General features: G+C 45.1%; 1 protein-coding gene and 2 long non-coding RNA genes across 11 annotated transcripts in view; 2 read left to right on the top strand and 1 right to left on the bottom strand.

Moving 5' to 3' along the window:
- The window catches only part of LOC128326989 (histamine N-methyltransferase-like), a 194,096-nt gene extending 180,083 nt beyond the window's left edge, over positions 1-14,013 (bottom strand). For 4 of the 7 annotated variants that reach the window (XM_053255043.1, XM_053255072.1, XM_053255036.1 and 1 more), the window contains exons 1-3: positions 13,724-13,834; positions 10,933-11,097; positions 4,038-4,168 (exon numbers count right to left, since the gene is read on the bottom strand). The gene's annotated coding sequence lies outside the window, so the exon portion shown is untranslated. Of the gene's footprint in view, positions 1-1,477; positions 2,022-4,037; positions 4,169-10,932; positions 11,098-13,723; positions 13,835-13,921 lie in introns of those variants that run through there. The other 3 variants (XM_053255054.1, XM_053255086.1, XM_053255046.1) reach the window with 2 other exon arrangements.
- The window catches only part of LOC128327058 (uncharacterized), a 100,940-nt gene that overhangs the window by 26,818 nt on the left and 59,774 nt on the right, over positions 1-14,348 (top strand). The window lies entirely within an intron of this gene.
- Positions 191-5,282, top strand: LOC128327066 (uncharacterized). The gene is made up of 3 exons (XR_008308459.1): positions 191-2,156; positions 3,500-3,621; positions 4,662-5,282. It is a non-coding gene; the product is annotated as an uncharacterized LOC128327066 (long non-coding RNA).

Below are 14,348 nucleotides of genomic sequence, written 5' to 3'. Positions count from 1 at the left end.
TCGTAATAAAGATTGATTGATGGTTTGTTGGATGGATGGATGGATGGATTACTCTGCCTTGTGGAGCCAGTACATCAGAAAAAGGAGATGCTGGCTTATCCACTGTGCTTGGGCACAACATGTGCAGTGTGACCATCTCCAATGAAGTATTACAGCAAATGACTCAGCAGCTGGCAGGTGATACCCAGGGACAATTAAGCTACACTTGTCCCTATGGCTCACTCACTTAAAATCCATGTTTCTCCCCCCCCCCCGCTCCAGTATACCACCTCATGCCCCCTAAAAAGTCAGAGAACAAACAATCCACAATAGCCTACTAGTCAGAGAACAAATAACTCACATATAAGTCACAGTACATAGGCTCAAAAATGGATCTCTCCGCCCCATGCAGGGGTGCTCCAGTCAGTCCAACATAGGGCAAGATGGTGTGGCATCTCCTCCATGAGGAGAGTTGGTAACAAGCATGACTTGTCCCTTAGCTAAGCAGGGGCCACCCTGGTTGCATATGAATGGGAGACTAGTAGTGTGAGCACTGTAAGATATTCCCCTCAGGGGATGGAGCTGCTCTGGGAAGAACAGAAGGTTTCAAGTTCCCTCCTTGGCTTCTCCAAGATAGGGTTGAGAGAGATTCCTGCCTGAAACCTTGGAGTAGCTGCTGCCAGTCCATGAAGACAATATTGAGCTAGATAGACCAATGGTCTGACTTAGTATATGGCAGCTTCCTATGTTTCTCCTCCAGCCACTAAACCCAGAGGTGTATTAGATGAGCCAAATCCATCGTCTACTACACTCAAACCAAAACTGGAGAACCCACTGCTCTGGGCACCAAAGCCTGTTGTCTGCTGAGAGAGATCCCAAGGTGAGGGTGTTCTGGCTTGCCAGTGTGCCAAAAGATACAGTGCTAGCCATGTTGCCAAAGCCAAATCCTCCATTGCTGGCTGCTGCTGTCCCCTCACCGGAGACTTTGCAGGTAGTAGGAGCAATCTTTTCCTGTTAGGATTGGCCAGAGGCAGAGCCTTAAAATCAACTAAGTATGTCTGCCGGCTTCTCTTCCTCCTCCTCTTCCACTAGGCAGGGCCAGCCCTAGGATTCTTAGTGCCCTGGCAATATTTGACTTTGGCGCGCGCGCGCGCACACACACACACACACACACCAGCCAAGAAGTGCAGAGCGCTGGCTTTAACTTGAGCTAGTCAGGCTGCTCATTTGTTACGTCCAATGACCAGCTTATGCAGATGACCAACTAATGACAGCTTGCCCTGGTTTGGGGATACAGTGGGAGGGGCTTGAGGAACTCAGAGCCCACTCAGAGCCCTCCCTTCCTCTATTGCCACCCCTTCCCCCTCTCAGCTATTCGGGCCCTGCAATCGTCAGGCCCTCTCCCTGAGATGCGCTTTTAATGGTGCTGTGAGGAACTTCCCTTTGCAACCAACCAGGCCCAATTACAGACAAGCCAACCGTCGCCCTCACCACCTACCTCCTGTTAGCGGACCTGCACTTGAGAAAACAGGGTGGAGTATCTGAGTAGCCACAGCAATAACAGAATGGAGGAGGGCAGGGAGGGGGCAGGGACAAAGAGTATTGAGGAGGGGGAGGAAAGCAAGCCAGAGAACAGCTAAGAACTGGGCCCCGCCTACTTGACTTCTAGGTCTGCCTAGTGGACAGACCAGCCCTGACGCTAGTATTTTCATGTACAGAATAGGCCTCTTCACCTGCCTACTGCTGTTCAGAAGAAATATGGGGTAGGAAGTCAGGAGTGGCTGAAGAAATCTGGGACCTGGAGAACCAAATGTTGCCCTCTGACACACCCACTCTTGCACACCCCTCCTGCCCCAGCCCCTTTCCTGACTACTCAGTAGTTGAGAAAGGAATGCAACAGCTCAGCAGCACGTTGTTGCTGTCCTGCCTTTGCTCTTTGCTGCTAGGTTGGTGATGCACGAGAGTGCTGCTGTACTCAGCAGTAGCAGCCATGGAGGAAGAAGAGGAGATGGAAGAGAAGGCAGAGGAAGGAGAAGGGATCTCTGCCCATAGAGCTGATGTAGAGGTGTGCCGCCCATAGAGTTGAGCTGGCTAGAGTGGTGCTGCTGCCATTGTGACACTGCTGGCCACAGCAGAGGTGAGCAAGTAAGGGGAGGCAGAATGGATCACAGCAGCAGGTATGATTCCAAATCTGCAACTCCATTTGCTGCATGAGGCAACTTATTTGACTCAGCTGCTTGGGAAGGCCTACTCTAGAAGACCCTCTCTGGGGGCTTTAGACCCCTTAATAATATTTTAAGGAAGGACTCAGCAACCCGTTCCTGATACCTAGAGATATCAGGCCATCAAAAGCAGTCTTTCAGCTCCTTTTCAATAAGCACTGCATTTTTATGAGTGCTGCCAGAAATGTCTGGAAATAGCCTCTTTCCATTTGTGCACCTGCATTTGTGACCACGGCATTGTAGGTTCAGGAAGGACAAAATACTTAGGGGGGGGAAACAGCAAACAAGAAACAAACAAAGACACCAAAGACACTGCTTTTGTCAAGTTATTGGCATATGCAAACTTTTCCTTAGGTTCCCTTTGAAGAAGGTGAACTTGTTTTATTACCCATTTCTAGTTTGCTATACAGTAACTATGCTTGTAGCTGCAAAATACATGATGGATCTCAAGCAGATCGCACTCATCTTATGTAGTGAGATGAATCAAAAATGAATCCTTACTATTTCTTCATCTTTTAGATCCATAAACCAAGGTTTCTTTTTTAATGAACAGAACAATGCTGGCCTCTGGTGTTTCATAGTGGAACTGCTTTTTGGGAAGTATAGAAGGCAATTCCAAAGCAGTGCTCAAATTATGGAGGAAAGGGTTGGGGGAAGGCTTTAAGAAAACTCATCACTTCACTCCTCCCAGTTTTAGTCAAATCATGTCCCCCTTGTCACTTTCCGAAAACAATAGCTAAGCATCTGTCACAAATGTCAGGGGCACCTACCTATCCCCACCTGCTGTGATTCAAGCACTGGAGCAAGCCCCCCAAAAGAAAAAAGATGTGGGAAATAGACAGATATAAAATGGGATTCAAATGTGGTATGTCACACACAGCAAAGGATTTTCAGTTGTATGAAGATCAGAGCTGGCATAACATGTTCTTTAAGCAAAAGTCACAGATACCACAAAGCATCACAACCTAGCAGTTAATTCTCCCGCCGCCACCACCCCATTTCTTTAAGACAGCCTTGTTAACTATTCATAGTTTTGTACTTTCATCTTGGATTCTTAAGGTTCAATTTTCCAGTATTTCTTTTTAAAAGAAAGAGCACAGTCTAACCATATTAAACATATTTGATCTCCCTGATTTCATGTGTTTGATGTTCGAACTGAAATGCAACTTTACATCCTTAATACGAAGGTCAATCAATAGGTTTGTAGAATGACATAGAAATAAAGCAGCAATAGTAATGATTATTTTAAAAAACATTCAACATAGTCCCTCTGAAGGTCAATGCACTTTTCCCAGCAGTGCTCCAGTGCATGGATTCCAAGAGAGAAAAAGTTTTCCTCCTGCTTCCTAAACCACTCAACCACAGCACTCATCACATCATCGTTGGAAAATTTGGTTCCCCATAAGTATTCCTTCAAGAGGTACAGGTCACTGGGGGTCAAATCTGGGGGATAGGGAGGGTGTGGAAATAATTGGATCCCCACCAATTGAGGTCAGCCATTGCAACAATGGACCTGTGTGCAAGCACTTTTTCATGATGGAAGATCACACCACGCTGTTTGCCATGCTGTTTATTGATAGTCTGTAGTAATTTCCAAATCAACTGTGCACAATAGTCATGAGTGATCATTGCTCCACGTTGAAGATAGTCTATCAAAATTCCTTGTGCATCTCCAAAAAATGGACACAATGACCTTGCCTGCTGACTGTGAAACATAAAATTTCACCAAAGGTGGTGAATAAGTGTATCTCCATAGCATGCTTTGCTGTTTCGTCTCGGGATAAAAATGGTGAACCCATTGTAACATATCAAAACTCAAATTCTGAAGGATCTCACCTGAACTGTTCTAGAAGTTGTGTTGAATCTTGGAATTGATCTGCCTTTTGCTCATCCATCAAAATTTGTGGCACCCATCTTGCGGAAACGTTTTCAGCTTCAGATGTTCCTTCAAAATTGATTCTGTACTGCTATATGAAATGCCAACAGAAATACATCTGATAGCCAATCCCAAATCATTCATGACAAGAATGATTTCACATTCATGACAAGAACTTTTGCAATGATTTCCTCAGTAAGGGCTTTTAATGGCCATCCACAGCGGTTATCTTCCAATGAAGCTATACACAGCTTAAATTCAGCACACCACTTGGCAAATGTTGAGTGTGTGAGGGCAGAGTCTTCCAATGTCTCTTGCAAATCCACACAAATGTCCTGTGTGGACGACATGTACCTTTTAGCACAGGTACTTGCAGGGGCAGATTAATCTTTTGGCCGCCCATAGGCAGCCAAAGATTTACCGCCCCAGGGACAAGAGTAAGGGGGCTTGGCAGGGAGGGAAACTTATTTCTGACTTTTACCTTTATAAATGCCGCTATGTAGCGGCAGAGCCTATGCAGTAATCTGCCATTGGGTACTTGATGTCAGCATGCACCTCTTTTTTCTCCATTTTTGTTTTTTCAGCTGACATGCTTCAGAGAAATGTCCTCAGAAAAAAGGAACACCACCTATGGATACCAAATTTGCTATGGAGCCCTCCAAGGAGTTATAGTATGCACTGGCAAACTTTAAATCTATCATCACATTTCATTCACTGTGTCATTCTATGAACTTATTGCTCAATCCTCATTTTTTATGTTATGTTATTTTATGTGTCACATTTCAGTACTGCCCAGTCTAATAGCTCTGGGCACTTTACAATCCAAACTTTTATTAGATCTTGCCCTGAAGTTTTTAGACCTCCTGGTTGTACAAGCTTAAAACTATGGAAAACTGTGGCGGTAATTGTGGTGACAATCGCCAATATGATGCACAATTCTAACATGTTCATAAGAACATGTGGTACCACTGCAGCAGAGCCAGAAACTGTGGTGCCACTGTAGAAAACTGGTGGTGGCAGCATTATCATATTTTTCCCATTGTCAACAATGGAGAAAAATGTGGTAATGCTGGCAGTGCTACCGCCCATTCTCTATAGCAGTGCCACTGCTTTCAGCTCTGCTGCAGCAGTGCAGCAGTTTCCTCTGAAGACATTAGAACTGCACATCATGCCAACCAATGATAAGCCCTTTATTAAAAGATAAATCTCACAGAACTTCTGAGCAATCATGCCCACTATCATGTGTTGCACAGAGTGAAGTGCAAATAGGTTAAGTGAAGTGACCAAATCTGTAAAGTAAATAAGTGTCACAATGTAGAATAAAATCCCAGTTCCTGCTGCATGAAGTTTATTTATTAATTATTTATTTAACATATTTTTATACTACCCAAAACTTGCGTCTCTGGACGGTTTACAACATAAGCAGTTTATGCTGCTTGTTTTTCTCTATGGGTTAATAATGTATTAGATGGATCTTCTTGTATCCTTTGAACTCCCAAATCAGAAGCAATATTGTACCTAGAAGTGATGAAAGTGATCTTTTGTGGGATGTTTATTTCTTCAACCAGCTAATTCATCTATAGCAATTAGTGTGTGTGTACTCTTCAGAGCAGTGAGGCATAAATGAACGCTTAGCACTGAATTATAGCAATGTTTCCCATGATAAAGAAATCAATTGCCTTGGCTTCTTTCACTTACATCAGAGTCATTGATAATTGAGGGACTTATTCAGTTACCATTCCCACTTCAAAAGAAACCAAAAAAGAACAAGGGATTTAAAAATAGACATCAAGATAGGAAGATGTCAATCTGCTGTTCATTTTGAAGAGGAAAGGAATGTTGGCTAGATCCTAACTAAGAAAGTATCCACACCCCAGGAAAATGTCCCTTTGTTGTGGAGAACTTTCATAGCTACACAGCATGTCACATGGAGGGGCAGGATGGTTTTCTACTACCTTTGCTTCCTCTGAAAATGCCTTGTGCCACCTGAGCATATGCATCTGTGGCTGTGCAATGTTTTGGGACATATTTTTGAGTGGCACAGAGCTTTTTTGGAGGAAGCAGAGATCAGAGAAAATCACACACACACACACACCCATTCCTCCATGTTCCACACTGTGAGACACTGGAAGCCTTCCACTATATGGATGCATCTTCCCATTATGTGGTGGCTTCCTTAGTTAAGACATCAGTCATTGTGTTTCTTTTCTCTTAAACTTAATTCCATTGAATTCTTACACAGGAGTTGCCAAAGCCAATATCCTGTTTCTACATGCCCCTAACTTAACAACCCCATTGCTACTTTTAAAAACATATTTATTTACCAACTGCTATGAAATTTCTTTCCAGCAATAAATTTTTGGCTTTTAAAATTATTGCTGTTGGCTGACATGATCTGCAGTATTACAGAGCTCATAAGGCAGCCCCAATTCTGTAGAAAACAGAGAATTGTGCAAGTAGTGCTACCACAGTTTCGCCTATTGCCACTAATGGAAGAAATTGTAGCAATTTCCTGGCACAACCATTTGCTCCAGAATCAGGGCTACCTTAAGAGTCCACAGCAGCCTCAGAGTTCAGCGTAGTGGCTCCGTAAGGCTGCACATCATGTCAGCCACTATTTTTAAAATTAACTCAATTTTCTTTGGATATGGTTCATAATGGATGGCAATTCTAAAGTATCTGTTTGGAATTTGGAATGACAGATCATTTTCCTTTTTAGTTTAAAATATATATTCATTTAACAGAAAAGCAGATTGTTCTGTTCTCTTTTTTTACATTCCAACCCCCTTCTTTTTTGCATTCTTTAATTCTCATAAATTAATTTTAGGCAGATAATCAAATCATGTTCAAGGTGCATGGATTTTCAGCTAACATGAAGCATGCCACCGTATTTTTAATGGGGTGTGCTATTAAACACATTGTTGCGCTATAACTATTAGTGTCAAGGCTCATACTTTTCCATTAAATTTCATGCTCCTTGTTTTCAAGCACTGTAAAGTTCCTTAAGATAACTTTTTTGCAAACTTACTTTCTGCCTAAGAGTGAATTTCAACAGCATGGACATTTATAATCATTATAAAAATAATAGCCACTTCCCATCAAGCTTTCTTTTACATACCTGCCACAGAGAAAACTGGCTTTGATTTGGCTGAGTTACAAGAGCTGTTATAAATCAAGCTGTGAGTAAGCATGAACCACTTGATCAAGCATACAGAAGCATGTTAAATTAAAGAGGAGGCATGCATGAGAGCAGAGCAGCCATACAGAGAGGCTGAGCACACCAATGAATCTTCTGCCTGGAGGCAGGGTAGGAGATCAAGATAGCAGCTGCCCCAAGAATGGCACACACTTATTTATTTATTTATTTATTAGGTTTATATACCGCCCTTCCAAAATGGCTCAGGGCGATTCACAACATGATAAAAATAATTAAAACAAATTAACAATTAAAATCAAACTATTAAAACACAATAAAACAAATAAAACAGCTAAAAGCCCTGAAAATCAGGGCAACAGTTTAAAACAGTTTAAAACAATTATTCATTTAAACCTCTGGAAGGCCAGGCCAAATAAGTACATTTTAAGGGCTCTCTTGAAGGACAGCAGTGATCTCAAATTACGAATTTCTGCTGGGAGTGCATTCCATAGCCCAGGAGCAGCTACAGAGAAGGCCCACCTCTGCGTCGTCACCAGACGAACTGGTGGCGACTGGAGACGGACCTCCTCAGATGACTTTAACGTGCAGTGGGGATCATGTAAAAGAAGGCACTCTCTTTCGGACATAAGCCGTTCAGGGCTTTAAAGGTAATAACCAGCACTTTGTATTTTGCCGGGAAACATATCAGCAACCAGCGTAGCTGTTTCAAAACAGGCATAAAATGGTCTCTCCAGGTTGCCCCAGAGACCAATCTGCCTGACGCATTCTGAACTAACTGAAGTTTCCAGACTACATACAAAGGCAGCCCCACGTAGAGTGCATTGCAGTAGTCAAGCTGGGAGGTTACCAGCTGATGCACCATTGTTTTGAGGTCATCCTCTTCAAGGGATGGGCGCAGCTGTCGAATAGCCGAACCTTATAGAAAGCACTCCTGGCCATGACCTCCACCTGAGATACCAGGGTGAGGCCTAGGTCCAAGAGTACTCCCAAGCTGCAAACCTGCTCCTTCTGGGGGAGTGTAACCCCATCCAGCAAAGGAAGATCTAACTCATCCCTCAGATTTTGAACCCCCACAATGAGCACCTCCGTCTTGCTTGGATTCAGCTTCAATTTGTTCTCCCTCATCCAGCCCATTAAGGCCTGTAGGCAGGCATTTAGAGAATGAGTGCCATTTCCTGAAGATGAAAAGGAGAAGTAGATTTGGGTGTCATCAACATACTGATAGCACTCAGCATCAAATCTCCTGATGACCTCACCCAGCGGTTTCATGTAGATATTAAAAAGCATTGGTGACAGAATGGAGTGCTGGAGGGCTCCATATAACAGCTCCTGTTTTGAGGAGCAACTGTCACCAAGCTCCACCATCTGGAATCTACCCGAGTGATAGGAACGGAACCACTACAAAGCACTGCCCCCTATCCCCAACTCCCCCATGCGATCCAGAAGGATACCATGGTCGATGGTATCAAACGCCGCCGAGAGATCCAGAAGAACCAGCAGAGTCACACTCCCTCTGTCGACTCCCCGGTAGAGGTCATCCATCAGGCTGACCAAGGCTGCCTCAACCCCATAGCCAGCTCTAAAGCCAGTTTGAAATGGATCTAGATAATCAGTTTCCTCCAAGACTGCCTGGAGCTGGTCGGCCACCACCCTTTCAATCACCTTGCCCAACCAAGGGAGATTGGAGATTGGCCTGTAACTGTCCATCACTAAGGGATCCAGAGAAGGCTTCTTTAGGAGTGGTCTAATTAATACCACCTTCAAACAAGGGGGCACCCTACCCTCCCTCAGTGATGCGTTTATGATATTAACTAGGCCATCTCCAACAATCTCCCTGCTAGATAGAAGCAGCCAAGTCAGGCAAGGATCCAGAGAACAGGTGGTAGGTCTCACCACCCCAAGCAGCTTGACCACATCCTCAGGAGTCACAGATTGAAACTGATCCAATCTAATACTGCAAGAGGGGTTGCTGGACACCTCCTCCATAGACCCCGCAAAAACAGTGGAGTCCAAGTCGGCTCGAATACAGGAGATCTTTTTTGCAAAGAACCCATTAAAGGCATCACAGCAGTACGACCCCAGGGACTGATCTGAAGTAGAAGGAGCAGAAAACAAAATCCTCACAACCCGGGATAGCTCTGCTGAGCGTGAACCTGTAGCTGCAATGCGCGCAGACCAAAAGCTCTTTTTTTGCCGCACGCACTGCGACCGCATAACTCTTCAAATGGGTGACATGCTGTATCCTGTCAGATTCGAACCGAGTTCTCCTCCACTTGCACTCTAGTCACCTACCCAACCGCTTCAGCCCCCGCAACTCCTCAGTATACCAAGGGGCCATTTTGCAGCAGGTTGGAAGGGACGCTTAGGAGCAATCATGTCTACTGCCCTGTTGAGTTACCTGTTCCAGGTTCCCACCAGGGCATCGACAGAATCACTGGCCGCACCAGCGTGAGTATCCTCCAAGGCCTTTAGAAGTCCCACTGGGTCTAGCAGCCTTTTCGGACGGACCATCCTAATAGGTCCACCACCCCTGCAGGGGTGGATTGCGGATGTGAGACCAACCTTAACCAGGTAGTGGTCCATCCATGACAATGGGGAAACCACTGGATACCTCACTCACGGAACACCCCCCTGATCCGAACAAAAGACCAAATCGAGTGTGTGGCCGGCAACATGAGTTGGTTCACAAACTAATTGGGATAGGCCCATAGTTGTCATGGCCTCTATGAACTCCTGAGCCACACCAGACAAGCCAGTCCCAAAGTGGATATTGAAGTCCCCCAGCACTAAAAGTCTAGGAGACTCCAACACCAACTCCGCGACCAGCTCCGTCAGCTCAGTTAGGGAGTCAGTTGGGCAGCGGGGTGGACGGTACACCAACAGAATCTCCAATCTATCCCTAGTTCCTAGCCCCCAAAATACTCACTCTATATATGTCAGCTGTCTCACAGGGGCCCTGAACTTAAGTGCTAGTGTCATGCTTGGTGGTTCTTGTGCACAGGATAGGGTTAACCAGTAAAGTAAAGCAAAGTTGTGCCATCAAGTTGGTGTCAACTCCTGGCGACCACAGAGCCATGTGGTTTTCTTGGGTAGAATACAGGAGGAGTTTACCATTGCCATCTCCTACGCAGTATGAGATTATGCCTTTCAGCATCTTCCTATATTGCTGCTGCCCAACATAGGGTTAACCTGTACCCAGAGCTTAATTCAGGAGTTCTTAACCTTTTTGCACCTACTGATCTCTCCCTCCATCCACCTCAGACCTTGTATTACCTATGGCTCCCCACCTCATATATTTTCATATTGCACCAGCAAAAAAATGGGAGGGGTGGGGTATGTACTTGGAATAGGTATTTTCAGTCAGGAAGCAAACTACATTCAGTGCAGCAAAGGTTTTACATGGACCACCTGGACCTGCATCATGGACCCAAGGCAAGGGTCCATGGACCCCAGGGTAAGGAGCCCAAGTTAGGAACCCCTGGCTTTAATGGACAGAAACACAGAGAGTATTAGAGATCTTGGCAAACATCTCCAGGTGAGATGGACTTTGTAAAAGCCTGCCCCACAATGAGCTGTTTAAAAGCCTACCCCCAATGAACCTTGAAACCCCAACAGTTCTTCGCAAGCCTGAGTTTGAAAAGGTTTGTTATCATCTCTTTCCCTGCCCCAGTGCACATTCTCCCTCACCCTCTACTTACTGTTTTGGTGGTGCGAATAGTTGTGTATAGGAAGACTCCCAGTCCCAAGATACCTTTCCTCTTGCTGCACTGATGGAGTCAATGAAGGGGGCAGGGAGGGTCCTCCTCACTCCTTATGCACTGCTCCTGTTCTTGCTGCTGCTGCTGCTTCCTTCCTCTGATGCACTGTGGAAAGTAATGGGGAGAATGGGGGTGTGTGGGGAAAGTGGGGCTAAACAGAGCTTTGCCCTACTTCTGTGCATGGAGAGCATGGGTGTTTGGTAAGTAGATTTAGTATCGGTCTTTGGCCAGAGGGCCATTTGGGGTGAGGGGGACCAAGGAACAGCCCTTCAGGGATTGGGTGACTGGGAGGGCTGGGAATGGCCCTAACTCGGAGGGTGGCGCGACTCACCGGCTCTGGGCTTTTGTGGCTTGGGTTTGGGTTGGGTCAGGCTGCTTCCCCTAAGCGGGGTGAAGCCTCGTGGTGAGAGGTCAGTACATGGCTACCGACCGAATCAGTACCTGGCCCCTAACCCTGGAATGGCCCTCACTAGGAAGTACCTGGAATGGCCCTCACTAGGAAGTGGCCACCACACGGGAGGAGTACCTGCCCTCAGAGGAACATAGGAAGCTGCCATATAGTGAGTTAGACCATTCGTCTATCTAGCTCAGTATTGTCTTCACAGACTGGCAGTGGCTTCTCCAAGGTTGCAGGCAGGAATCTCTCTCAGCCCTATCTTGGAGAAGCCAGGGAGGGAACTTGGAACCTTCTGCTCTTCCCAGAGTGGCTCTATCCCCTGAGAGGAATATCTTACAGTGCTCACACTTCTAGTCTTCCTCACCAGACCCCAGCTTTGTGGGATACAGGGGCACAAGTGTCCATAGTGTCTAGCCAGTGGGCAGAGGAATACTCCCAAGGAAGCTTGGAGAACTGCTAGAAATAGACAGAGAATTTGAACTGAAAGCAGCCAATAGAACTCCAAAACCCTATGAGGGATGGATCAAGGCCCAGTTTCAGTTATCCTTTGATGATGACCACTTGACGTTCACTATGCTTACCAGTTCATGTGAAATGGAACATGTGATCATTGGCTACAATGTTATTGGGGATGTGGTAAAATGTCATAGGAACATAGAAAGCTGCCATATACTGAATCAGACCATTGGTCTATCTAGCTCAGTATTGTCTTCACAGACTGGCAGCAGCTTCTACAAGGTTGCAGGCAGGAATCTCTCTCAGCCCTATCCTGGAGATCCCACAGAGGGAACTTGGAATCTTCTGTTCTTCCCAGAGCAGCCCCATTCCCTAGGTGGAATATTTTATAGTGCTCACACTTCTAGTCTCTCATTCATATGCAACCAGGGTGGACCCTGCTTAGCTAAGGGGACAAGTCATGCTTGCTACCACAAGACCAGCTCTCCTCTCTGAATAGTTAGGGACCTTGTTGCAAGGTTGTTAACTGCTGTACATTAATAAAGTGGCCCTTATTTACTCCAGCATAAGTATGTTCTGTCTTCATTGGGGTCTGGGGGTCCAAAGGCAGAGATGCATTTGCTAAAGGAATAGTAACAACTGCGGGAAGGCAGGTAGGAGCCCACCTCCCTGATTGCCGTCCCCACTGCCCAGGTAAGAGGACATGTGTATGACCTTAAAGTATAATAATCAAATGTTGTGTGATCCTCGCTTCCCCATGTGATGAAAGTTCTACGAGTAGTTACTGAGATGCAGTTTCCTTTCAATGAAATAGTTCTGACATCTTTCTAATATGACATCTGCCCCTAATCCAAAAGTATCCCAGCCCATATGGGGTGCACATGAACCTGTGACAGCAGGCCACTGTAGAAGAGTAGTGGCTGAAGGACCCATACTGGCATAGTACAGTCAGGGCTGTAGTAATTGCAGTGAAGTGCAGAATATTTGTATATCTTGCATATACTTGTATATGTGCAAATAAAGCAAATACTGTATTACACAAATGCCACACATCTGTTATTTGCAAATAAAGCAGATATTACAAAGATGTCATAATGTACCCTTTGTGACTAAGCGTTGCTTAAAATGGGGAAAATTAGCTCAGGCTTTTAGGTAGAATTTGCTGCTAAAAGTGTTGGGTTTAAATTGCTCAGTTGTCTGCTCTCTTTGGTCCTTTCCAGTGCGTCCACACCATGACCAACATGCCAGATATTTTAAGTTTAAAATAGCTGTGGGCTGGTCTGCACCCACTTGAAGCTAATTTTCCCCACTTTAAGCAAGGGATGCAGATCATGGGACATTTGACTATTTAAGCTGAGATCAAGTTTATATCTAATACTGCACAACCCTCCTTCTGTATTGTAGCATGAATGTGTGTCTGTGTGTGTGGAAAATAGCACACTTCTTAGCTCCAAGATGTCTAAATATGATTTCTAAATTCTATGAAATAAAATCAAAGCTCCCCCATTTAACAATGGCTTTAGAATATTTCAGGCAAAGAATTTTTCGTGGCCTAAAAATACAATGGAGTCTAGAAAGCTGAAAATGGCATGCTGCCACTAATAAGGACTTTCTAGTATATACAATAGGATGACCCCTTGATGTTCATCATTATTTCATAGAATAATTACACAATGATTACTTCTTCAAAGATAGCTGAGACTTCTTTCTCCCATTTTAAAGAGATGAAAGCAATATAAGAAAAAAGCTGCAGGGAATTTAAGAGGCCTACTACTGCTCAAGCACAATAATTTCCACTGCAGGGTGTGTCTGTGTGAAAAGAGCATTTAAAATAACTAGACAAGCCTTCTTCTACCTTTCAAATCAAAGGGTGCTTACCCTTGGAGGTCAAACTTCTTCTATAGCTTTTTTTGAGCAGAAAGGACAGCTGAATGAAAACTACTTTGGATGTCAATTCATTCAATTATAGCTTCTTCTCTTTGCCACCTCCCTCCCCACCATTGGTCACCAGTGCCTCCCATTCATAATGTTTATGAGTTGGGTACATTTGGGGATAGAGATGTTTGGGATCCTCACCTAAACTCAGGGGGTGGATGCCATGGCCTCAAGAGAAGCAGGGGCTGTGGGGCAGCTGCCTCCCAATGACCAACCAGACACAAGGGGTGGCAAATCTGCAGACAGTGCAATATATGGAGCAACCACAGCCAGGCCAGAGGCTCAGGCATCACAGCTCTGTTGCCAGAGAGATGGGGATGACACAATTGGGGGGATATGACCTAGCTGTGCTGTGTGAGTCAGAGGGAGCAGCAACTTTGCAAGAGTGTTTTTTAAATTTAAATCCTGCTGGGGGAGGGATTTCCCTAGGAAAGCCTAGAAGGAGAACACAGGGAAGAGAGGAGACAGAGGGAATTAACCCCCACTTCTTGAAAGCTGAAGACCCAAGAAGTTCAGGAATGTGTTCTAGGACAAAGCCTGGTCTCATAGTGAGAACATTTATCGCCGC

This window comes from Hemicordylus capensis, chromosome 1 (assembly GCF_027244095.1).
Source record: "Hemicordylus capensis ecotype Gifberg chromosome 1, rHemCap1.1.pri, whole genome shotgun sequence".
NCBI classification, from domain to species: Eukaryota; Metazoa; Chordata; class Lepidosauria; order Squamata; family Cordylidae; genus Hemicordylus; species Hemicordylus capensis.
Note: the sequence above shows the minus strand (reverse complement) of the source record. Positions and strands in the feature narration are given on the sequence as shown.